We start from the raw sequence: 27,406 nt of genomic DNA on the forward strand, positions 1-27,406 counted from the left end.
ATCCGACTCGGAGATGTCCATAGAGGAGGCGCTAACTTATATACAGGACCTCAATATGCCGAAGTTAACTCCGGAAGCGCCAAAAGAACTGGAGGATGACCTTACAGTACGAACTGCAAGCAGCCATTGGTGCGCTGCAGTCAGGCAAAGCAGTAGGGCCGAACGGCATTCCGATTGAATTCTATAAAAGAACGGCAGACACCACAGCACCTCACCTACTGAACATGAACATAGATTGTTCGGAAAAGGGAGAACTTCCACCAGACCAACGCATGGCCACAATCGTGGCTATTTTGAAACCTGGAAAGCCAGCGGGTAGGTGCACCTCGTATCGACCAATCTCCCTGATCAATGCGGAAGCGAAAATCCTTGCGAAATTGTTGGCCAATCGGCTCACACCGCACCTGTCGGCACTTACACACCCAGAGCAATCGGGATTCATGCCTGGCAGGAGTACGGCCCTTAACTTGAGAAGACTACATGGGGTACTAGCTTGCGCAGTCTATCCGGAGGAGCCGGCGGTGGTGCTCTCCTTAGACGCACATATGGCATTTGATATGGTCAAGTGGCCCTTTCTTTTCGCAGTACTGCAGCGCCTGGGGTTTGGCCCCAAATTTTGCTCATGGGTTCGACTTTTGTGTACCAAGCCTATGGCGCCTGTCACTGCCAAGGGTCATATATCAGATGAATTTCCTCTAGCAAGGGGCACACGACAGTGCTGCCCTCTGTCGCCGTTGCTTTTCGCACTGGTATTAGAACCTCTGGCGACATGGATACGATGGGAGCTAACGATACGAGGCTTCAAATGGACGGACGATTGGGAAGATCGAGTGTTCCTCTACGCTGATGATATACTGGTATATTTGGGAACACCGAGGCGCTCCATATTGACCCTCTTGGACGTGTGCACGACTTATGGTGAGGCCTCTGGTTACACCATCAACGGGTCCAAGTCGATACTTTACGTACTGCATGGCCCTCCTCCTAACCTTCCAGATAATTGCCCGCTTAAAATAGCGGGAAGCACGTTTAAATACTTGGGTATTAACATAGCTACCGACGCCAGAGATTTTTTTAATAAAAACCTGCAGCCACCATTGAGAGGATTAGGCGAGATGTGCGTTACTGGGGGACGCTGCCACTAACGTTATTAGGGAAGGCAGCACTTTTTAAAATGATGGCCCTGCCGCGTTTCTTATATGTCCTAGAAAATACACCATACCAAGTACAACCAACTTATTTTAAGGCCATTTCGGCACAGGTCTCTGGCCTTTTGTGGGGTGGCGGACCGGCACGTATTGCACAAACCAAATTGGTGAGAGGATGGTATGATGGGGGAATAGCACTCCCTGATGTGCAGCTCTACTATTGGGCTGCGCAGCTAAAGGTGATTAACCAGTGGCTGCATGTCCCGCAATCAGATCCAGCATTTAAGGCAGATAGAACGCAACTTGGTGAGAGGGGTATGCTCTCTCCCCTGTATGATAAAAAATTGGCATTAACAACGTTTGGCCCGCTGCGCCATACGCTGGTGTTATGGCATGCTGCTCAGGCAAAACTGGGATTGCGGGGGATGATCACCCGGCTTACTCCGCTATGGGACACAAAAAAACTAGGCAGACACCGAAACGGCAAGGGCTTCGATCACTGGGACGACATAGGAATATCAACAGTGGGCGATTTGTGGCAAGGAGGTGAAATAGCATCGTTTGAGCGTCTACAACAGCTCTATAAATTAGCACCCTCTGAAGTATTTAGATATACACAAATTAGACATGCCCTGATGACGGCGCTGCCGCCTGGCTCAGAGGTCCCGGAGGCGTCCCCTATGGAGGACAGGTTACTAACTGAGTACATGCAGAAGAGGGCTACCTCGTTTACCTACCGCAAATTAGTGAATAACCTGCCCGACCCAACAGGACCCCTGAGAACTAAATGGTCGCAAGACATAGGTGATGTAGATGACTCAGACTGGGAGGAAGCGCTGGCGTCCCCGAAGGAGGTGGGCATACCCTCACGCCTTAGGCTTGTGCAACTTCGAATCTTACATCGTTCGTACTACACAAGACTAGCCCTGCACAAGATGGGAAAAATAGAACACCCCTTTTGTCTCCGAGGTTGCGGGGAAGAAGGAACCTTTCTACATACCATATGGGATTGTCCTAGAATAGCAGTGTATTGGACACATGTGTAGCGCACTATATCACAATCACAGGGAGTGTCACTCTTGCCAGAGCCACGCAGATGGTTGCTAAATATATGGGAGCCAAATGATGCTGGAGAAGTGTGGCTCAGGGGTTAGAGGCGGCAGACCTGGAGCCTGAGTTCGGCCCTGGACCAGGGTTCAATTCCCCGCCTCGGCGGGTCTTGGGCTCAATAATTCCACGGACTCGATAATTCTCGCTCCGGTGCCTTCTCGACTCACGGGTTCACACTCTGCGACTCTGGGCAATAGCTTGCTTAATCTCCACATCGGCCCCTCGCGGTGGGATGCCTGGCTTTCACCTTGTGGATACCCTGCCAGGGTTATCTCACAGGGGAATACCAGGGCGGGTTCCCTAAGCAAGCGCGGAGATGCCCCAGGGTAAGTCATGCGCTATATAAGCTTCATACATTTACATTTACATGATCTCACAAGATATGGGCAGAGTTGGGCAACGTTAGGAATTATGATAGCTAAGAGAAATATAGTGCAAAAGTGGGGAGGGAGGGAGATACCCTGTCTGGCAGCGTGGACCAGAGACATGGATGAGGCTATGGTAACCGAAAGGGCAGTGTTTAGTGCCAGAGGATGCCCCAAGAAATGGACCAAGATCTGGGAGACATGGAACGATTATAGGGGGGGTATTTGCGATCCTCCTTCCAATAGAGAGGACGATGACTCAGATCTGGATGAGGGGTGATACGCGATGGGTGACAGGTCAGGGCGTGCTTTGCATTACTGATGGTTGGCAAAATAGATTGTCTGTGTTGATTGTTGGACTGTGTAATAATGGAGGTTGGAACCATGATGCTTTATTATGTAACCGAATGACTCATTGTGTTACAATGCTGAAACTGAATAAAAAGTTTATAAAAAAAAGAGTCACTTTTAAGTCACCTGCCTGCGGTAAGGAAATCGGCTGATTTCCCAATACCCTGCCACGTCCTGCTCATTATTTGTGTATGTATTGTTGTGATCTAATTGTGTTTAATTAAACTTCCAAGGCCATCCATCTGAACACTAATAGACCCAATCTTGATTGTAATATAGTGGCTATTTATATTGATTCACCTTGTAAGGGACCGCTGTCTCCTAATAATCATAGCAGTATTGTTCAAACAATGGAAGATGAGAGTTTGACAGGATTGTGCCTAACTAGTTACATTGCACAAATCAGTTTTTTAGGTACGGCGAGATTAAGTGATTTCCCCAGAATCACAGGATATTGAGCCGATGCAAAGACTCGAACCTGGTTCCCCAGTTCAAAAATCTGCAGCTCTGGCCTAACACATCCTCTCCTAGTGTTTCTGAACGTCAGGTCAGTCATGCCTCTGACATTAAGGTGTAGGGGTGCTTGCACTTCCCTGCTGATTTAGGGGCCCCTCAACTGCACTTGTTCCCATTCATTTTAATGGTCTCTCAAAATAAAAGAAAAATCCAAAAGCTGTGTTTAACAGCACATTATTTGCAGTATTTGTACTGCAGCTTGTCATCATTGAAATCCCTTTACAAACAGAAGCTACTTTCGGACACTTCTTTTGTACGCAGTCACTGGGCTGCAGACACCTCCTGGCCCAATTTACACACCACACATAAATTGCTGACTGGTGAGTGTTACAAAGATCTGCTCAATCCCCCAGCAGGAGAAAGGATGTGGTGTTAAGAGCTGAACGAGTTTCCAGTCCCTGAATAGGGTCAACATCCTGAGTTTCTCAGCAAAATCACCTATCCAGCCCATACGTGAATTGAATGTAAAATGATCCAATACCTTTGGATCGAGTTCGCGTTGTATAAAACAGCAAACTAATTTACACTTACCCTATCAGTAAAAACATTACTAGAAATTCATGCAGATCCAATGGCAGTTTTATTATTGTCCGCTGTCTCAGGGATGGGTTGGCGTTTTACTTGTTGGGATTTATGGTCCCAACCATGATGAGCCCCACTTTTACCATGCACTTAGTGCACACATACTCCAATGCCGCTACTTACCACAGATCTGGGTGGGAGATTTTAATTGTGTCTTAGATCCCGTCCGCGATAGCTCAAGGGGTCCACCTCGCCACCCCTCAGCTGTTGCTAGGGCTATCATTGATATAGCTAACCAATCGGGTTAACTTGATATATGGAGACACCGCTTCCCAGAGGCTGCGGGGTTTACACATTACTCTACAGTACACAATATCCATACTCAAATTTACTTCTGGCTGGTAGCAAAAGGCTCAGCCTCTCGCATTACTAATTGTGCATCTCTCCCGAGAACTTATTCAGATCCGGCCCCTGTTGTATTAGACTTGGTTCTCCAACTCAGGAAGTTTGAGTCTTTCCTCTGGAGGTTTCCACCATATTCTGTACTTGATTCACTCTTTAAGTCTGAAATAGCGCAAATGATTGAGCAGTATTTCCATAATAATATTGGAATAGTTGCTCGCTTTGCTATGGTTTGGGAAACCATTAAAGTATGTATCAGATGGGTGACCATTCTAAAGCATGCAGGGATACTTAAGTCCTTTAGAAATAAACTGTCATATTTGGAAAAAAATAGCTCAACTTGAACAGGATTATTTGTACTCTGATGACACACAGATACTGAAAGACATTAAAGAGAAGTTGACTGAGAGCAGACAGCGAAGTCAAACATATCAGCAAATATGCTACAAGGGTATATGGGGAGAGAGAATGTCCTGGTGCCCTGTTAGAGGCCCTAATGCGCCCCAGAAGGGAGGCTGGAATCAATATGGAAGTTTCAGATGAAGATGACCAACCACTATATGACATTAAATGTATTGGCGACAGGTTCCGTAGATACTATTTGGAGTTAGTTACCTCCCGAATCCCACCAGATGGATAGTGCCGATTATCTGGACCATATACGAATGACTTGGCTTACTGAGGAGCTCTGAGAGCATCTTAAAGATATGTGAGTAGCTGGAGCACCCCGCATTGACGGGCTTACTGTGGCCTTTTATAAGGCCTTCCAAGAATTGCTCATTCCGCACTTGGTCATGTTATATAAAGAAATAGTGGAGACTGAAGAGATGCCACCCTCAATGCAGGAAGCCTTGCTCGTAACTCTCTGAAAGCCTGGAAAACCTCCTAATGTTTGCTCCTCATTCAGACCCTTGGTATTCCTAAATGATGACACAAACATTTTCACCAATGTCCTTGCGAATAGGCTGGCTCCAGTTGTCCAGGTAGTGATCCATCCAGAGCAGGTGGGATTCGTATTAAGTTGTAGCCTATCATATAACATAAGTATGACATTTGGTGTCATTCAACAAGTTGATCCAGTAGTGAAGGCTGCACTGTTTTTTTAGGACGGCGAAAAGGCGTTTGACTCTGTAGAGTGGATATTTATGAGGGCTGTTTTGGGGCAGATAGGAGTGGGCATTGTGTTTCTTCGCCTGATTGCAGTCCTCAATGCCTCTTCTGTAGCTAGGGTTCCCGTGTGTACTTTAGTAACTGCCCCCTCCTCAATCACAAGGCTGTCCCTGTTATATGTCCTGATTGCTGAGCCGCTGGAGTACCATAATCACAAGGGATTGCTTTTCCAAGCTAACGCCTCATAATTTCGACCTACACTAATGATACTTTGCTGTATGTTCGCAATCCGGAGAAAAATCTCTCCTACACTTAGGGAAGTGGTTCGGTTTGGAGGTCTGCAAGCCCTCTGTATGAACTGTGGCAAGGCCCTTATTTTTCCATTGACTCCTGCCATGACCCTTTCAGCCCTGGAGTTCCCTATGCAATGGAAAACTGACTCTGTGCGCTACCTCGGCATACAAATTCATACTGATCCTGCGATTGTCGGGTTGAACAAATATGGGAGAGCAGTACAGCTCCTTGAAGAAGTAGTAGCCTGTTGGATAAAATTGACCCTTTCTTTAATGGGTCGAGTGGCTTTGACGAAGATGGTGGTCCTCCGCAGATTTCTGTTCTTTTTCCAGCACATTCCAATACTTCTGCCTTGACACACTGTGCTCTTTAATGCTTAAGTTAGTCTGACACAGAAAGCAGCCTACGGTTAGATGGGAGGTTCTTACCCTTCCTGTCGACATGGGTGGATTGAACGCACCAGAGCTTGAATATTAATACATAGCGGCGCAGTGCTCTGGTGCACATTATTGGCTACATAGCTCCAATGACCTTCCACACCAATACATAGAAAGGGATGCTGCTGACCCACACACCCTACCTCAGACTCTATTTCTTGACCCGGTGAGAGGCCACAGTTCATTTGACTCCTTAAACTCTACAGTGAATGCTTGGCGGAGTCTGCTGATGCAATAATCTGGTTCCTTCCTGTACTCCCCACATATGTTATTAGAGTGGTGTTCATAGCACCCCATGGCAAGGGAGAGAAGTGTATTACCGGTCCTAGTCATATTAGGTATAACCAAGATGGGGGCTTTCTTCCATGATGGTGTTGTGGCTGTTTGGGAGTCAGTACTCAACATAGGACATCCGTTGTTTGCTCTTACCTATTTTCAATATTTTATAGTCCGACATGCGCTATGAGGTCCATCGGGGGACGACATGCAGGAGTTTCCGGACTTGCAGGCACTCTCCTCTCTAATTCAAACGTAAGTCCATACAAAGTTGGTGTCCAGATTATATGCACACTCGCTAGACTCTAGGAGACCAGCTATTCTGAAGGCATGCTTAGACTGGCAGAGTGATCTTGATAGGGTCATCGATGACAAATGTTGGCAATATTGCTGTGCCCTGACTAGGGGAATATCCCTCAATGGCAGGTATCGACTGATTTAGTTTAAATGTATTAACCGTGGGTACTATACACCAGACAGCCTACATCTATGGGCTACGCGTCTCTGCTGACTACCACCGTTGCCATGCCGGAAGCTGGTTTTCTGCATGTGGCTTGGCTCTGCCCACCTGTATTAAAATTTTGAGGTAATTTTGAGGAGCCGTGTGCTATAACTGGCTCTTCCCCGGAGCTTGACCCGATGCTGGCCCTATTTGGATTTGACAAACAGGTAGATAAGAGTGTCAGGAGACTGGTTGTGATGGGGCTGCTTCTGGCCAAACACCAGGTAGCGATGCAATGTACTACGGGTCCAGCCCCCACCTTGGAAGATTGGCATAAAGATATGGTACGTAGTAATACTCAGACCAATACGTATAGTGAACTACTGCCCCCTCAATGCCGCCCCAGTGGGTTTTGGGGCCTGTACCAGATTTACTTAGTGGACAAGGAGACAGGAGAACCGGAGGGAGAGAGAAATTTTGCCTCACAGAATGTATGATGACCCCTACCCTTTTTGTTGATGTTGGAAAAGCGATGTGTATGCCTGGAGTGTACCTCGGTACCTCATGCAAATCTATGGACAGGTTCAGATTGGGAAGGCGGACAGTTGGGCATTGGCTGATGGGCCAGCACCTGAGTGTCACCCTTGGGCCGCTTTTTTTAAGAACCTTGCTATCTTCGCCAGCCCCTCAGCCAGGCTGCTGTATTGCAAGGCACACTGTTGCCCTGAGGGGGCTGCACAGACAAAGCAGTGTTCCTTCTCCCATGCCAGGCTGTCAAGCGGAGACGGCACAGGAAGAGTAAAGCAGCCTCACTAGGGGTTCAGTGTCAGCTGATGACGACCGATGGCCCATCTTCACCTTAGCTCCTATTGCCCCCCACCTCCGAGGCCGGTCTAGAAGCTTTGTTCTTCGCGTCCTTCCCCCTCTGCCAGGCCATAGTCCTGAGGCTATAGTGGGCTGAGGAGGGGGTGAGTGGGAAGCGGCCTGCCTAGGGGCCAGTTGTTGCTCTGGCTGTAGGGAGCCAGTGTAGCTCAGCAAGGCACATTGAGGCAGAAGAACCTCATGGTCTGGACCGGGCTAGTTTCGCTGCTGTGTTCAGAACACGTTGCAGTCTCTGGATTAAATATTTGGGGGCCTTCTACAGTAAGGCGTGTCAGTAGTTAAGTCTACTTAAGATAACGCCTTGAACAATCAAGGCTCTGGCCGAGACTGGAAGCAATGGAAGGATCTTTCTTAAAGCTCTCATAAGGCTCTCATAACCCCACTGTCTTATTAGCTTGCTTCTCTGTTAGATCCGGGGGTCTCTAGTAGGCAATGGTATTCACCTTTGTCCAAATAGGGACCGTTACTTCTAAGTCAGGATAAGGGGATTACACTCCTAAATAACCCCTGCTCACACCCTGGGTAGCTTGACACGAGCAGACAGGCTTATCTCATAGGCAGTGTGTTAAGCATTTGTGAATATACACAGTAATACAGTGAAAACACTACAGATGAACACAACACAGGTTTTATAAAGTATTCTTTATATAGACTTAACACAAGACCACAAACGACAAAAATGCACAATACTACACTTATGATTGCTTTAAAGATGATAAAAATTACTTAGTTCAAGTTGATGATAAAAGCGACAAAGCTCTCAACAAAGTACCTGGATGCGTAACGCAAAGTAAACAAAAGGCTCGCAAAAGGGGAGATGCGTCGGTTCATTGATCTGGTGGAAATGATGTGTCGTGCCTCAATTCTTGCGCAGAGTAGGGGATGCGTCGTGATCCTTACCGGTGCGGAGGTGATGTTTAGATTCTCGGACTGCGGGCCCGTTACGGTGCACAAGATAGTGCCTGGATGTGATGATCCGGTTGAAATGCGAGAAGATGGAGCCCTTGATGCATCGAGGCTGCGATGATGATGCATAGGTGCCCTGGCAGCCTTGCGACGACTCTGTACTTTGGAGCCGCGACGGGCCCTGCGACACGCTTCTCCGGTGATGCGACAGCAGGTGGCTTCAATGAACACACGCTTCTAGGAAGATGCGGCGAAGGATCGCTTCTCCGGCGATGTGACGATTTCAGCTGCGGCGGCGACACACTTCCTCTCGATGAGTCGCGCTTCCAGCTCCCAGCGACACGCAAATGTCTGTAGATAGAATTCCCAGCAAGGAAATTCAGAGGGGAGCTGGAGATGAAGTCTTTTGTCCCTGAGACTTCAGCAGGAGGCAAGCACAGTTCAAGCCCTTGGAGAATATTCTGTAGATGATGAAAGTCCTTAAAAAGTTCCTTCTCCTTTCCTTGGCAATGAAGTAACCACTGCAGGCCAACCCAGCAAACAGCACACTGACAGAAGGGCAGTCAAACTCCTGCAGCTTCCTCTGTTCTTCTCCTTGGAAAAGGTTTCTTGTTCCAGAAGTGATCTAATTCCTTGAGATCTGGGTCCCAATATTTATACCCTAAAATCCTTTGTTCTCTGAAGGCAGAGAGGCCTCTCCCTAGTCCAAACCAGTTCATGAGCACTTTATTTACTTGACTCTCTCCTTCCTTTCACTGTGCAGGGCAGAGTCATCAGACACCCCACAGGAGGTGGAGCCAGCACCGGGGAGGGAAGGCACAGCTCTGGAGCACTTTGTTGACAAGATTCACTCTCTCCTTTCACAGTGCAGGGCAGAGACATCAGACAAGCCACAGGAGGTGGAGCCAGCAGTGTAGAGGGAAGGCCCAGCCCCATTCAGGTCCCAGGGGCAACTCCTCCCTCCCATCTAGATGCAGATCTCTTGATTCACCAGTGAGCTGCCCCAGACTGTCTCCTGGAATCCCCCAGCCCTGTTACTCACAAACCCAGACAAGGAATACACAACCTAGTAGAGGCAGGCCTGGACAGTTAGGCAAGAAAATACCTTCTTTCTAAAAGTGGTATTTTCAAACACAGAATATTAAAACCAACTTTACTAAAAGATGTATCTTATTATTCTGAGTTCAGGCATATTAAATTCGATTTCTACCATGTTACCTGAGCCAGTTAGGATTATAAGAATGTAATAATCTAACTGCCCATTCTAGCGTATGGAGAACAGGTAGCCTTACAATAGTGAAAAACAAAAATGGCTGTAATTCACTATTAGGACATGCTACACACACCAGAGCATGTCGTACCATATACTTACAATGCACCCTGCCCTTGGGCCTACCATAGGGGTTTCTAATATGAAGCAAAGGGAAGGTTTAGGGACTGGCAAGTGGGTGCACTTGCCAAGTCGATATGGCAGTACTAGACTGCACACAGGCCTTGCAATGGCAGGCCTGAGACACACTTTACAAGCTGCTTCTCTGGGTGGTACAACCAGTGCTGCAAGCCCACCAGCAGCATTTGATTTACAAGCCCTGGGCACACATGGTGCACTGTACTAGGGACTGAAAGGTAAATCAAATAACCCAATCATGGAATCACCAATTAGTACATCAATTTAACATAGGGAGCACTTGCACTGTGGCAGTGAATAGAAGTGGCACAGTACCCAAAGCATATAACGAGCAAACACATATCAAAACAGAGGAACCAATCAGTAAAAATGGACGGGACGACTCATGCCAATGATGCCAGGTCTAACAGTCTCCAATGACAAGTTGGCATTGAACATGACTCCCAAGTTTCGCACCGTCGTGGACGGCGCCAAGGGAGTAGAAGTGCCAAGAGGCCAGAAGTTGCAAGGAAGAGGTAGAGGAACCTTCCGAATACATAGTTATTAGTGGAAAAAATACCAGATGCATGCGATTGCCATTTTTGTACAGGCCAGTATATTCAAATACCCTTCAGATCAGGTGTTGTCGCCCTTGGACCATTATATTACACCTTGCCCGCGAGTCCAAAGTTCAGAGCTCCTAGTTTTTACCTACACTACTGGCTCTATAAGCTATACAATGTTAAAATTACCAATCATTTTTATAAACATGTGCCCTATGAGACTAATCAATTAGTGTTTAACGAAAGGGCATCATCTGGGAATGTGGGCCGCTTTTTTAAGGAGTGCCTGGGCCTAATTGTGATCCCAATCCGACCCTGACTATAGCCTCATATTTTATTTGTTTGACAGGGTCGTCACCTCTTAACCTCTTTTTTTCCTGGGGAGGTGGGGAAGAGCTTCCCAACCTCCCTAGGCCTATTTTTGGATTTTCTTGTAATAACAATCGCACGTAGACACTCAATCAGGTTTTCATCCCAACAGGTTGCCACTGTACCATCAGTCGACTGCCTCATTCTAAGACTTGAATCTTCCCTGTCCTCTCTCATCCGTGTTCTTGTTTATCGTCCCCCCCCAACACACGCCTGGCTTCCCGTCGCTGTTCAGCGATATGCACTCCCAACTGGTGATCAACAACTCAAAAGTGTTGATCATCGGTGATTTTAATTACTGGCCCTCGGATGCTAGGGAGAGCACCTGCTCTTCTGCCTTCACGGATCTCTTAGTGGGCATGAATTGCATTCAACATATCCAGTCGGCAACGCATATTAAAGGCCACGTCTTAGACAAGGTCTGGACGTCCAATCTGGATATCTCCCAACCCCTTATTTCTCCTTGTCCGTGGTCTGACCACTTTATTATTACGTTTTCCCTGACCTTTTTCCCCCACACTAGCCAAACACCAATGGGGAATTTCTTGGCCAGGAACTGGAATAGGGATGACCTCAATGAATTTTGTTCCCTACTTAGCGCTTCCTCCCCCGCCGAACATGACTCTCTAAACACTCAGGCTACTAGCATGAGGCACTGGCTAGAATCAGCCAGCAATATTTTGGCGCCACTTAGACGTCTTAAATTAAAGCGCCCCACGATGCCCAGAGATGGTTCTCGGATGAGTTAAAAATTAAAAAACTTACACTCAGGCAGGCCGAACGTAGCTGGAGGCGCAATTATGCCCCAGAGAAAAAATTGTTATTCATGGCCCAGCTTAAAGATTATAAACAATCTATTCTCCAGGCAAAAACGTTGTACTTCTCTAAGAGGATTACTGACTGCGCCACTAAGGCAAAAGATATTTTTCTATAGTAGAAGAGCTCTCACACCCCGATAGAGTGACTATTAACCCCCCACCCCCCTCTCAAGCACTTTGCGATTCTCTTAACTCTTTTTTGGGGGGGGGGAATTAAATATAGCATTCCTCTTCGCACCCTATCTTCCATACACACATCTGCCACTACATCTGCCACCAAAAACAGTGCTTCAGATACCCCCGATATCCGAGGAGGAATGTTTTGCCCTGTTAAAAAAGGTGGGTTCTGGCTCTCCCACAGACTGCTGCCCTCCCTATATTTTACGGGAGGCTTTTACTGTCTGTCCCAAACCCCCCCCTGGCACTTCTTAACAATTCCCTTCGGCTTGGCCTGGTCCCTGACTCCTACAAAACAGCCGAAGTGGTATCCATCTTGAAAAAGCATAAGGCGGACCCCTCCTTAATGAGCAACTTCCGTCCCATTTCCCTGCTCCCCTACCTTAGTAAAGTGCTGGAGGCCCATGTCACTAATTTTTTTAGCTCGTTTATCGAACGTACCCAGTTCCTTGACCCACAACAGGCTGGTTTTAGGCCGGCCCATTCGACTGAGTCAGTTATCCTTTCAGTAATGGAGGCGCTGAGGAGAGGAGCCGACCTTGGGATCAGCCAGACCCTAGTGCTCCTGGATCTGTCGGCCGCCTTCGACACGGTCGACCATGATATTTTGGTGGCCGCGTCGGAGACGCCGGCATCCAGGGGCCGGCCCTTGGGTGGATCCGCTCCTTCCTAAGCAACCGCCATGAGGCTGTTCGCCTTTCCAACTACTCAGCAGACAAAGTTGAGCTGACATGTGGCGTCCCCCAGGGTTCCTCCCTTTCTCCCCTCCTCTTTAACTTATATTTGACTCCCCTCATCCGGTCTTTACGGGGTAGCAATGTCATTGCATTTAACTACGCTGATGACATCCAGCTAGTCTTTGACATTGACTCCTCCGACCAATCAATTTATAATTTTCAGTCTACCTTGTGTCTTATTAGTAACTGGATGGAGGACAATCACTTAAAGCTTAACCCTGACAAGACCGAGCTGGTCTTGGTCGAAGGTACCTCCAATCCCTGGAATTCTAATTTCTGGCCTTCCGGCTTTGGCTCCTCCCTCTCCTCCCCCCCCTCCCCCTCCCTTCCCCCCCCTCCCGCCCTGTCAACTCAGCAAAAAGTTTAGGAGTCATTATTAGCAAGGACCTTTCCATGAAGCTCCAGATTACTGCCGTGGTATCTTCTTGTTTCTTCCATCTTCGAAAAATCCGTAAGATCTCCCGATTTCTAACCACGGAGGCCCTGACTCTGGCTCTGTTGGCCCTTGTAGTCTCTAGAATTGAGTATGCCAACTCAGTCTATGTTGGCATCCCGGCGTACCAGCTAAATCGCTTACAGCTGGTATAGAATGTTCGCCCCTTTTTTAGAGCCCTCCATTGGCTTCCAGTGGCCAAACGCAGCGAATCTAAACTTGGCTGCATCATTTTTAAAGCCCTGGCTGGCCTGGGCCCTGCTTTTATTTCTTCTCTTCTTCACCGCTATTTGCCTTCGCGTAATCTTCGTTCTTCACACTTCGCCCTACTTATAACTCCCACTTTCAACCGCAAAAAACATGGCGGTCTCAGATTTTCTTTTCTCGCCCCTTCCTGTTGGAATGCACTACCCTTGGAGCTGAGACTCACTTCTTCCTACGCTCACTTCAGATCCCTTCTGAAAACTTTACTGTTTCGTCAAGCCCATGGATAATCACTTTCTTTCTTAAATATTCTACACTGCTAAATGTTTGTTTACCCAGTGCTCACAGCGCCATGAAACCGTTGGGTGTAAGTGCGCTATAAAAGTATTTTTAACATAACATAACGTATGGTGCGCTATCTTATCTTCAGTTTCAGTTTCGGTACTTGCGGGGCTATCTCAGCCCCCCAAGCACCGAAACAGATGGGAGAGGCATTGATGGCAAGTGGAAAATCTCCACTTTCCAATGGTACCCTTCCCTAGTGGATCCCAGCTTGGGGATCACCCAGGGATCTACCTACTAGCACCAGGGACGGGGAGCAACCCCTTGGACAAGGGCCTTAGCTCCCCCCATACATTATGGGCACATACAGTCTTTCTGCCCCCCCCCCCCCCCTCCCCTGGGGAGCAGATGGGGGCAGTAGCCCCCAATATGCCCCCGGTAGGTAGGGGGCAGAAAGCACCCTAGACCAAGGATTATTTTTCTATAGGCCAGGGGTGGGGCTGCCCAGAATGGGCATCCCAATGCACCCGCCCTACCCCACCCAAAAGAAGGCAAAATACTTTCAACAGAAAGCCAACTAGGCACCAGGGTTTTTTGGTACACAGGGGTGGGGGCTGCCCAAAATGTAACTAAACACAGAGGAATCATATTCTGGGAACCCTTTGCACAGCCAGATCCTGGACTGTTATGAGTCCAATAAATCAAGTATTCAATTCTTTTTCATTGTACTCTTATTTATTTCATATGTTTTAACCGCTTCTTCCATTGTCTAATCAATTTATTTTACTCATTCGTCTGTTGTATTCCAAAAGATGACACAAACAATAAAGGAGTGTACGTTTCCACATGTCGCGATTTTATTGGCAACACCCAATGCATTTTGGGAATATCTATTCTTTCCGTCAGGGGTATCTACAAAGCAAGAAATCAAACGCCACCATCAGTATACGTGATAGTACTGCTTACTTCTGTAAAAAGCTGCATTAACGAATTTTAACTGCAAACGGTTAACTGATTTGAATTAACATGCACATTGGCATGAATTTAAACATTGCCCATTTCTTCATGTTACTCAGAAATGGGCATGCCAATGCCAATGCCCCCACCCCAAATAAATGGTTGTCTTTCTGCCCCTCCGGGAGGCAGATGGGACAATAGCCCCTTATCTGCCCCGCCGGTATGGGTATGCCAATGCCCCCACCATGGCCTAAAAAATGCCACAGTCTTTCTTCCCCCCCAGGATAGATTGGGGCAGTAGTCCCTGATCTGTCCCCCCAGGGGGCGTCAGAGAGCACACTAGGCACCAGCGATTATGCTGGCTTTTTTATGCGTGGGGGTAGGGGCTGCCACAAATGCGCATACCAATGCCCCCACCCCCCAAACTAATAGCCACGGTCTTTCTGCCCCCCTTGGGGGCATATCGGGGCAAACCTCCTCCTCCCCAGATTTCCCCCCAGGGCAGCAGAAAGCCCACTAGGTACAGCCTTGTTTTTAGTAATGTGCCTACCTGTGGATTTTGGGCCCTAGTGCAGCGGCACATAGGGAAACCTAGCAAACCTAGTAAAAAAAATTAAATTAGACACCAAGGGGCATCCAGTATGGGGTGACTTGTGTGCCTCTAACCAGGTTCTGTTACTCAAAATCCCTTGCAAACCTCAAACTTAGTTTTAAAAAAAACACATTTTCCTCACATTTCTGTGATGGAACGTTCTTGGATCTGCGTGGATCAACAAAATTCTACCCACCCTCACAGAACATTATGAGAGCCAAACAAGTCACCCCATCCTGGATTCCCCTGAGTGTCTAGTTTTCAAAATTGTATAGGTTTGCTATGTTTCCCTTAGTGCCGGCAGAGCTAGGGTTCAAAATCAACAGATAGGCACTTTGCAAAAAAAGGGTCCGTCTTCACTGTGAAAATGTGGCGTGTCCACGTAGCGTTTTGTGCCGTTTCCTGTCGTGGCCACTACACCTATCCACACAAATGAGGTATCACTTTTATCAGGAGACTTAGGGGAACACAAAAGTGTGGAGCAACTGTTATTACCTATTGACTTTAAATGCATTTCTGCTTTCCAAATGTAAGACAATGTGTAAAAAAGAAGTCACTTTGAAAAATGACCTGTAATTCACACGCTGATATGGGTACCCACAGAAAGGAGATGTGCAAATAGCTACTGTTTCTAATCTCTATATTTTGTTCCCATTTCAGAAATACATATGTGACTTTCATTTTTTTGTTTGAATATGTTTATTGCATTTTCTCTTTTAAATCATGGTACATCCATACACATATGTAAAAATCGAACAGGTATGCGTTGGTACAATCAACGAGACCGTGGCCAATTCAGTCGCCTGTATACATGCAGGAATTCATGCATGAAGAGCAACCGTAAAGCAAGTGGGTCGATATAGTATTACAACTTCATTAGCCACTGGCATATCAAGAAATGAGAATAACAAGAAGGAATTATTGATTTGCGTGAATGGGGATGAAACAAATGCCGTTCTCCAATATCCCATCAGAAATTGTTCAGTGCGGAACATAACCTGTGCCTTAGCAGTATATCAGAGCAGGTTGTGTACATTAGTAATACAATATATATCCAAAGCTTCATTACAGAAAATAAAGGAGATTAACAATTGTTAAGAACAATCTTAAAAGGTGTGAAAACTAGAGACTGGGCGGTGTGTAATGGCAGAAGTGTGTGTGTGTGCTTGTCGTTCACGGGCCGGGCGGGCAGGGACAGGCATGTGTCATGTTATGTCTACAATAGGGATCTAGTCACAAGATCCATCAGATGCGCAGCAGGGGGGGGGGAGAGGGGAGAAACCCTGGGGGGGCGAAGGGAGGGGGCGAGAGGGAGAAAGAAGGAGAGGAGAGAAGACCCCAACCAGAACTCCGCAAGAGGGGGGTAGTAATGCTTAAACAATGCCGCTCTGTAGGCACACCCGTAGGTAAGTCATCAGGGTGTTATCCCAGTCAATAGCTATGGGATACTTGCGGAGCCCCGCTGTTTCCTCACTATGGAGCGCTGTACTTTCCGCCCTTGCCCAATTGTCGAACGAGTTACGCCATTGTATCGGTTGGGGGGGGTATGTTATTCTTCCAGCGCTTAGTAATGAGGCGCTTTGCAGTGATTAGCCCCAGGTCCCAGAATCTTTCACAAACTTTAGTCTGTTTCGTTCTTCTGAACAACCCCAGCAGGCATGCTTCCCATGTAAACGGCAGGCTGCCACCCGTCGCTTTTGCCAGAGTGTCCGACACCGTGGCCCAGTAGAGGTGGAGGGAGGGGCATGCCCAGTGTGCATGTAAGAGTGGCGCATCCACAAGTCCACATCTGGGGTACGCTGTTGTTGTTAACCCGAAGTATCTATTGATCTTGTCGGGGGAGAAATAGGCACGGTGCACAATGTAGTATTGTATAATCTTAAAGTGAGTGTTGCGTGGTATGCGTAACGTCCCGGCTAGTATCTGTGCCCATTCCTTGTCTGTCCAGTCCCGGCCCCTGTCAGCTGTCCACTTGTCTTGCAGCCGCTGTGATGAGAATTGCGTGCAGCGCCTGGGCGAGCCAGTGTACCACGTGAGAGCCGTTCCCCATCAAGTGCAGATACTGTATTAGGAGATGTGTTGGAGGCTCCTCCGTTAGCGCACCCCAGACTCGTGTCAGTGTACGCAGGAGCATCGCATGCATCAGAAATTGCCCAGCCAGTAGGCCCGTGCTGTCCGCTAGCGCTGCAAAAGATAGCAGGGCGCCATCTTCAAATAGGTCACCTAGGCTCTCTAAGTCAACAGCTGTCCAGCTGCACAGCGCGTGTTCCATTAGTGCCCCCCCCTCCCAAGGTGTCCCCAGTAGCGGTAGGTTAGGGGCGTATGGCTTGGTAGCACCCGTGAGTTTCAGGCTCCTCACGTAGCATTTTCTCGCCACCGCGAGTAGTCGATCAGGGCAGCGGGTCTTAGTTAAGGGGTGAAATAGCGCGTGTATTTGCGAGACAGTCATAATCTCGTCAACCGTGGCCGTATCTCTCAAACATTTACCACTAAGCCAATACGTGGCCCATTGCAGTTGCGCTGCTATATAATAAAGTTCATGGTTGGGGACCGACAACCCACCGCACTCTGTCACCGCGTATAGAGTCTTCAACGCGACTCTGGGGCGCCCTTTATTCCAGATCAGGCGTCTGGTTAGGGTTTCCAGCTCACGGAAAATGCGAGTAGGGACATATATCGGGAGATTTGCGTAAAAGTATAACAACCGAGGGAGGGCGACCATTTTTGCCAGCGTGATGCGACTGGGGACATTCAACGGAAGGGAGTTCCAGAAGGTCACTTGGGTTGTGAGCGACGAGATTGCTCTCGTGAGATTACCGTCCAAGAGATCCGCGGAGTCGCGGTAGATTTGAATTCCTAGATATCTGAACGTGGTTGGATACCAAAGGAGCCATTCCCCCGTGACTGTGATGTCACATTCCGGGGTATCTGCGGCAAAGGAATACACCCCCGATTTCGCCCAGTTGACACGAAGTCCTGATACGTCGCCAAAGGTATTAAATATGTCTGTGTGTGTGTGTGGAAAACGGGCCAGATCTCTGACGTAAATCAGTAAATCGTCAGCATACAATGACACCGAGTGCACGCCGTCAGCGAGGGGGATGCCCCACTCTGCACCAGATGCACGCAGCTTCGTGGTCAGTGGCTCCATCATTAGTGCTAAAATCAGGGGAGAGAGGGGGCAACCCTGTCTGGTACCTCTTCGAATATGGATCGGGTCAGAGATGAGTCTACCTGTGCGTGCGCGACAGGATCAGAGTAGAGGAGCTCCACCATACGCAGGTAGGTATCACCCAATTCGAACTTTCCCAGTACCCGCACGAGATAGGGCCACTCCACGGAATCGAATGCCTTTTCTAGATCCAGTATCACACAACCTGATCGCGGCCACTCGGACACCGCCAGGTTCTGCACGCGGAACAGTCGCCTGATATTATATGACGTGCTGCGAGTGGGTACAAAACCATTTTGGTTGGCGTGGACCAGTGTGGGGACCAGAGGCGCCAGTCTTTGAGCCAGTGCCGGACGCAAGGATCTTGTAGTCTGTGTTAAGGAGAGCAAGTGGCCTGTAAGACCCCATATTGAGCCCGTCCCTACCAGGCTTCAGTAGCGATATTACATTCGCCTCATTGAGTGTGGGTGGGAGAGTGGCATCTTCTATCGCCGCCCCGTACATCCGTAGGAGTTGGAGAATGGTAGAATAGGCCTTGTAAAACTCCGCGGGCAAGCCATCAGGGCCCGGGGTCTTACCGTTAGAGAGTGAGAAGATGACAGTGCGAAGTTCCTCCGCCGCAAGCGGCGCGTTCAGTTCGTCTCGTTGTGCATTGGTGGCCGTCGGCAGCAACAAATCCGATAATTACCTGGAGATATCATCACTCGTTGTCCACAATCGGGAGCGGTATAGTGCCGCATAGTGACCAGTGAAAGCCTCATGTATGGCTCTCTGTGTGTATACCACGGTACCTTGGGTGGTGCGAATTGACATTACCGGTAGTGTTTGGTTGTCTCGCCGTATCAGCCAGGTCAAGCGTTTACCTGGTTTATCCCCAGTATGGTGTGTGCGCGCTGAATGTGCTGCATAATTCAAGCTCTTCAACCTATCTAGAAGATGTGCGTGATGTCCGCGGGTTGACACCAGTCTCGTGTCGTCGCCCTCTGCTGCCTCCCGCTCAGCCTCCAGTAAGGTAGTCTCCACCTCTATTAACTCCCTGTCTACCCGGCGCCTCATTCCCGCCTACGTACCCAGACAGCGACCCCTTATGACCACTTTGAAAGCATCCCACTCAACCTGCGGCGTGGACGCAGAATCAGTGTTGTCTTCAAAGTATTGAAGAATGTGTGTTGAGAGTGTCTCCCGAAATGGGGCGTCCAGTAAGAGATCTGGCTGGAGGCGCCACGTGGAGATCGGTGGATGCGGGCGCTCCCAGTTAAGGTCAATGGTGTGTGGGTTGTGGTCCGAGTGGTTACGACCCGGATAACAGGAGTCCATGACATGGGGCAGTAAGCCGCTAGATAACATGAACCTGTCCAGTCTGACATGGAGTGCATGTGCACCTGAGTAATACGAGTAAACCCTCGCTTTGGGGTTGCGAGCGCGCCAGACATCATGGAGGTCCCACTGTATCGCCCAGTCCGCGAACAATCGCGACGCTCCGATTATCGGGGCATTTGCCGGTGGGGGAGAGGAGCGGTCCAGTTGGATGTCCAGTACACAATTGTAGTCACCCCCCAGTAAGAGTGGAACACCTGGCCATGGCGCTAGTGCTGTCGTTAGACGTGTAAAAAAAGGTACCCTGCTCCACATTAGGGGCATAAACAGAGGCCATGACTATCTGTTGTCCATCCAGTCTGCCCTGTAATATCACGTACCTGCCCTCAGTATCTAGTGCGCTATGAGTGAGAGCGAAGGGGACCCCTGGGCTTATCCATATTAAGGAACCATGCGCATATGCAGAGAAACCTGTGGCATACAGTTGACCCCTCCATCTACGCCGCAGTGTGTGCGTCTCTTGTTCAGTCAGGTGGGTTTCTTGTAGGAGCGCCACTTGCACTCGGTGTCGTTTAAGGTAAGAGTATACTTGGTATCTGCGCGATGGGGTATGCATACCTCGTACATTCCAGGTGCAAAACTTCTTAACAGTAGTCATTGTAATTCCGGTTCCCATCCCCCGACCCCCGCCACCCACACCCAGCACCCCACCCAGCCACACAACGGTTCAAGTCTTTAGGCCATGTCCACCACAATGCCCGCACAGTCCCATCGTCTCGCAAACACACATCAAAAGGAAGGCAAGAGAATAACAGCCTCATAAACTTGGAAAACATAGGCAAAATTCCAAAAGGACAACTGCGGAACATGCTGTCGTCCAAACGCTCTATTGAGCACGAACAGTCCGTAAGTTCAAGGGGGCGTACACTGAGGTGGTAGTATCAAATGCAACAAGTGTTCATGCGATCAGGGTGAGGGTATATAGGCTCCCCTCCATAGGCAGGTATTGTCACTCTGCCTACCAACAATGAAGGTCTCCAGTGCCTGGGGTAACCAGTTCAAGTGGGCCAGGAGCCCAGTAGCCAGCAGTAGCACTGGGCAGTACGGGCATGGCACTCGCCTCCAGGGGGGCATGTCCTCCCCCTCAATAAAGTTCCGGGTCACCCCGTCGCTAGTACCGTTTGTATCAGAGTGTTGGTGTTGAAGGCGGCTTCCAAATGCGTCGCTAACAGTTCCAGGACTCTTTTGTCGCCGCACTATTGCACCCTCAGTGGGACGCCAGTGCCCTAAGGGCCCCATGCATTATCGGCTATAGGTGCAACTGCTTATCTCAAACAAAGGCCTCATAGACTGGAGTATTGTCAATGGAGTAGGTCAGCAGTTTGAGGCGTGACAATTGGAAGGTCTCCTGATATCTGGGAGTCTGGCAGCCCGTATAGGTATTCATCATCGCTCACTTGCCGTTCAGGGCTAGTTCCTGGAGCGGGGTCCCTCATCGACGGTCCGCTGATCTCCGTCACCATGCGGAGAGCCGCCTGTTGTTCGGTTTGCTGATGCTCGGGAGTTGGGCCCATGTGTGGAATTCGCTGTCGACGGTCTCCTGCGCCGACGTCGCCTGGCCCCTCTGTTGCGTCTTGTCTTCGGGGGCATCATTCCAGGACCATGTCCACACCCGAGTCAAGCCAAGCCTCAGCCGCCTCCGGGGTGTTGAAGAAATGCGTCTTCTCCTGGACTACGACTCGTAGGCGAGCTGGGAACAATAAGGAGTATTTAAGGGCTAAGTGGCGAAGGCGTTGTTTTACTGCCAAGAAAGAGTGGCGCTGGACTTGGATTGTGTAGTCCGGAAAGAACATAATTTTCGTGTTGTCGACTCTGACTTCAGATAGCTTTCGAACTTCTCGTAATATAGTGTCTCGGTCTCGGTAGTTCAACACACGGATCAACATTGGCCTCGGGTTCGAGCCCTCAGCGGGGGGACGGGTCGGTACACGATGGGCTCGTTCTACAACGAAGTGTTGTGAGAGTGTGTCTTCCGTGAGAATGGCCCTGAGCCACCGCTCCACATGCTCCGGCGCTTCTCTAGGTTCCCACCGTTCCGGCTGGCCCACTATGCGAATGTTATTCCTTCGGGCCCGGCCTTCCGCATCCTCTGCGCGGTCTTCCAGAAACTCCACCCTATTGAGGAGGTCTTGGACATGTCTGTCCATCTGGTTGATCTTAGGAGTCAGCTCCGTCACTGTGGACTCCAAAGTAGTTGTCCGCTCAGAGAGTTTTTTGTGATCAGTACGGAGGTGTGTTAGGTCTATTGCCACACTGTCAATTTTAGTCTCTAATGAGGCACGGGTCAGTTGCATCGATTCCTCCAGCCTTTTCATAGCTACCAGCATCGTGTTCAGTTTGGAGGCAGTGAGATCCTGCTCAGCATGCTTCATCGTTTTACCCTTCACCTGCACGCCGCTGGCTACAGCTCTTGTTTTGGGCCCCGCAGACATGGGAGGCCTCGCAGGGTGTAGACAAGTGTATGCTCAGGAGGTTCTGTTTGTGAAGCCCACGGGGAGGCACTCCTCGAGGAGGCAATGTTATTCAATTGCAACAAAAAGGAAGCCACTCGCGCCACGCAGGAGTATCAGGGTTTGGATCAGCGTGGGGGAGATACTTTTCAGCAATCAGTTCGACCACGCGGCTCTTTACGCCTTCCTCCCCCTAGGTTCCCAGGGTATATGTCCGGGTCCCGCGTCAGGGTCCACCTACAGCCGCGGTGCTAAAGATAGTTCAGTGCGGACAGACATTCTTTGCTGTGGAAACAAGGCAGCCCCAGGAATCGCCTTCGCCACTTCAGGGGTGTAGATAGTAGATATAGGGCAATTGGCACAGCTGCGACTTAACACCAGGGCTGACTCGTAACACTCACCAGGGCTCAGGGAGGGGGACTGCGTCTCAAGGCTTCTCCAAGGGGCAGTAACGTCAAGGCCGTGCACGCCGCAGGGCGAGATGGCGACCAGTGTCCGCCCCTACCTCTCCGTTAGCGTTGTCGCTCTCAGCGTCTGCCCATGCAAGGACCCCGTCTCGTGCCTCCACTCCATGCCATTAGCGAGGGGGTCAATCTCAACTCCCCACACTTCTCTGTACCTCAGGCGTACTCTATTTCCGGCTTATGGCCGCCGGCTCGTCTTAGCAGTCCCCAGCCGCCTGCTGTCGCGTGCCGTGTCTAGTGTGGCCTCGGCCAGGGCGCTGCTTCACTCGTTGGTTACCGCCACCCCGCAGTTCTGCAAGGCCCAGGAAGCAGGTCGCCTCTCGCCAGTCTCAAACGGGCCTCAGCAAAAGTCTGCATCAACCTTCAGAGGAGGGGAAGGAAGGGGGGGGCACAGATTCGGGCAAGCAAGTAGTCTCGGTCCCCGGTAGGCAAGGGAGACACCCCGCAGGTCTCCACACCGCAAGGCCCAGGTGAACACAGGTGTCTCAGCGTCACGGGGACTCGTGAACAGCGGCCTCCGCCTACAGGGCCCTTTCCACAGTAGCCAGCTGGGGGGGGAATCACACCACGTCTCCGCAGGCCCCCTCTGTGGTCACCGGCGTGAGCTCCGGTGCAGGTAGGCGTCCGCCGGAAGCTCCGAAGCCCCGTCCTCCGTCACAGGGCCCAGTCAGCCAGCCAGATCCCTGACCTCTAGTGCCTCTTCACGCCGGCCGGAAACGTCCGTGAGCGGGGCTGGCAATGTCACATTCTGACGGTGCGGTTCGGCAGGGGCTGGAACTCCCAAACCTTAGCAGACAGTAGTTGGGCGTCCGAATCACACTCGCCGTCAATTGCAGAACAGTACGGGCAATTTTATCGGAGAAGTGGCCTGTGGTAGGGGAGCCTCTTGCAGAGCTCTACCCAGGCACTTCCACCACCATTGCTTGCTCAGCCACGCCCCCTCATACATATGTGACTTTCATAACGATTTTTCCTGTTGATATTTTTCTAAATGAATTGGTATATACCCGGTACACAATAAAAAACCCTTGCAAGACGCTGCTCAGTTATTGGCTCTGGGTTCCTCGGGTTCTTGGTGAACCTACAAGTCCTATATATCCCCACAACCAGAAGGGTCCATCAGACGTAACAGTATATTGCTTTCAAACATCTGTCATACTTAGTAGAACTTATAGGTGAAAACGTTAGAACAAATGACAGTTTTTTTTAATTCACTTTAAACTTTTTCTATTTTCAACTGTTAGTTTCTATACAAAACCCCCCTAAGAAGGATCTACACAAATGACCCGTTGCTGAATTCAAAATGTTGTCTACTTTTCAGAAATGTATAGCTTTCCAGGATCCATCATTGCTTTCATACCCATTTTTAATAATTAACTGGAAAGAGGCTGAAAGCACAAAAAATAGCAAAAATAGGCTTTGTCCCAGAAAAATGAAAAAACTGTGTTAAAAATGTGGTTTTCTGACAAATGTCTGCTTGTGCCTGAAAGCTGGGAAGATGGTGATTTCAGCACCACAACCCCTTTGATGATACTATTTGCAGGGGTAGAAAACAGACTCTTTCATCTGTAGCCCTGTTTCCCATGTTTCCCCCCAAAAAAACAAATGTAGCTATATTTTGGCTAATTTCTGGATTCCCTCCAGGAGAACCCTGGGTACCTTTAGAATCCCTGTGATGTTTGAAGAAAAGGATGCAAGTTTGGCGTGGATACCTTATGTGGTCAAAAGGTTACTGGGGCCTAAGCACAAACTACCCCAAATAGCCAAAAAAGGCTGAGCACGTGTGGGGGGTGGGAGGGGGCGGGGTGAGGCCAAGCTGCGAAGGGGTTTAAACATATTGCATGTTATGTTATGTTTACTGTGTTGCTTTCTGTTACCCAAACAAACAGCTTTGTTTACAGAACTGTTGTGTACTCAGCCAGATTGTTTATATTTTGTCAATAAATAAAGTGAAAAGAAAAAAAAATACGTATTTAGTCTTTTGGTTTTTCTACAATTGCATCTGCTGATGAAACTCAAATTATCTTGCCCAGTTCAAACAATGTTGGACAGGTTTTTCAAAGCTTCAACAATTTCATGTGCATGGTCGCCAATTGGATGAGATACAGTAGCCTTAAGTTTAACCCTTTAGTGCTGCCGTCGGCCGGTGGACGTTGCGAGCACTACCTCCGTAGTGCTGCGCATGTCCAACGGCCGACGCGGCCCCACCAGTTTCTTAGAACGTTCAGCACTGGCGCTGAACGTTCGACGCACGAAACGGGTTAATTCGTACAAAACTGAGGTTATCCTCTTTAGAAAGGATGCCTCATTTTGGAACTCTTTTTTTGTGGCCTATGTCCCATGGCTCTCTCCATAGTCTGGTTCTGAAAGTCAGTAACCTAGGGGTGATGTTCAATGTTAATCTGACTTTTAGAGATCCGAGTGGTAAACTTACTTCAGCCTGCTGTTTTTGTTTACAAATGGTGAGAACAGTTCTCTCTTGTATTCCTTTTGAGTTGCAAAAATCAACCTGTCTAGATTGGACTGTTGTAATACCCTTTCTCAGACTGCTCATCTATGTTCTCTTAACCAACTCAAATTGTTACTGAATGCTGCATGTGGCCTCCTAAAGAAGACAACCAAATTTCATTCAGTGTCTCAAGCGTTAGAGGAGCTTCACTGGCTTCTGTCAAGTAATGTGTGGCTTCAAGGCTCTCTGTACCGTCCACTAATCTCTCCATGAGATCGGGCTGGAGCTTTTGGGGAAGAGATTTATGTGGTGTGTATCTTCTACATCCAGAATATTGGCTGTTCAAGTTTGCATCAGAGTTATTTGGGGCAGCGGGAGCTTTGTTTATTCCACTTGTAAATTGTGAAATAAACTTCCGCCTGAACGAAAACTTAAGCAAAACATTTTTAGTTTCAGAAAACAGCTTAATACTTGTATTTTTTTGGCTTTCATTTAGGATTGCTCTTTTTTTTGTGCTACCTGTTCTGATCTTGGCGCCAAGAGGCCTTCGAGTATTTATCTCGCTCAATGAAATGTATCAAATCAGTATTGAAAGGCACCGATGGAACCAGCATCTTACTTTACCAGCACTATATTGAGAGCAGTACCCTTACCAGCTCTCACCCTTTCGGTGAGGCAACGGTGGGTACGGTAAATCAACCAGATGCTAAGATGAGTCATTTTGATCGCCATCCTGCTGTTATCATTTTGAAAAACTAATTTTGTATGCAGGGGAGTATATAACCAAGAATGCTGGTAATATCTCCACATTTCGGGTAACTGACAGGTATGTTACTGTATCTCCTATGGGCCCTCTCCATTTCTTTGACAATGAGATTTTGTAGGTGATTACTTCGGCACCTCTCTGCACAGAGACCATGTTACCCTTACTGCAGTAACCACAGAGCTTCTCTGGTCAAACGTTAGCCTGAACTTACTGCCAGTAGTGCAGTCTTACATTAGTAAAGCCTCCGTCCTACAAGTGTTTATTCCTGGCTCACCTCCATCAGATCACTCTGTCATTAATGTTTCCTCCTGTCAGCGACTGCAGCAGCTAGGAGCAGCCGGATTTCGGAACTACAATAGGACTCCATAATAGCATCAGGTTTGGTTTGATATTCCCTCAGAAACTTGTTGCTGGCCCACTCTTAGTTGTTGTTTTCACTTTAAGAATGATGGATCACTGTGTTCAGGTTGTGCATGAATCACACATCAAGAGACTGCACCACATCGGGATGCAAGGAGAAGCCCTCGGATGGATAGCATTGTTCCTCATGGGACGAACTATGGGAATCTGCCTACCTCTCTTTGCCTAGGAACCCAAGCACACCATCTGCAGCCTCCATCAAGGTTCCTCATCATCCCCACCCTCTTCAACACCTACGTGAGTTGACCTTTTCAGAACCCACAATCTCAACATTATATCCTACGGTATGGACAACTAACTCACCATGAAATGACTTCCACTTTCTCCACATGCTCTGAAGAATCTGCAAATGGCTCCCCATCAGCACAAGGAAAACCATCACACAAGCCCTAGTCACAATACGGCTGAACTACAGCAACGCACTGTACGCAGGAACCACACCAAACTCATAGGGAGACTTCAGACAATACAGAACTCAGCAGCCTGAATCATCTTTAACCTGACGATGCAGACCCACATCACTCCACGCCTTAGGAACCCCCACTGGCTCCACATCCAGAAAATATGCCAATTCAAGATATTAACAAACACCTACAAGGGCCTCCACAACCTAGGACCAGCATACATCAACCGACGCCTGAACTTCCACCAACCGGCTAAACTGGCACAATGGGGAGCGACAACTGGTATAAATTGCCCCAGGTGTATGAGCGCAGATGCAGATGCCATTCACATGTTTGCAATATGTCCCGGTTTAGTCACAGTACTTAAAGAAATAGAAACGTTTCTACAAAGGGCACTAAAACTACCTGTTAATCTATCACCTGCGATTATTCTGCTAGGGGTAGATGGAAACAATGATGTTGAGAAAGGGAACTATTTTATCTTCGTGGCCATGGCAGTGTACAGACTGTGTGTTACCACCGCATGGTTAGATCAAGCGGCGCCATCATTTCAACTATGGTTAGCCAGGCTGCTGAGCATATACAACTTAGAAAAAGCGATCTACTCCAGAAGTGGGAAAAGAT

General features: G+C 48.7%; 1 protein-coding gene across 9 annotated transcripts in view; it reads left to right on the forward strand.

Annotated features, from left to right (window-relative positions):
- The window catches only part of LOC144826538 (uncharacterized), a 1,868,758-nt gene that overhangs the window by 32,719 nt on the left and 1,808,633 nt on the right, over positions 1 to 27,406 (forward strand). The window lies entirely within an intron of this gene.

The sequence above is a fragment of the Lissotriton helveticus genome, chromosome 3_2, assembly GCF_964261635.1.
Source record: "Lissotriton helveticus chromosome 3_2, aLisHel1.1, whole genome shotgun sequence".
Lineage (NCBI taxonomy): Eukaryota > Metazoa > Chordata > Amphibia > Caudata > Salamandridae > Lissotriton > Lissotriton helveticus.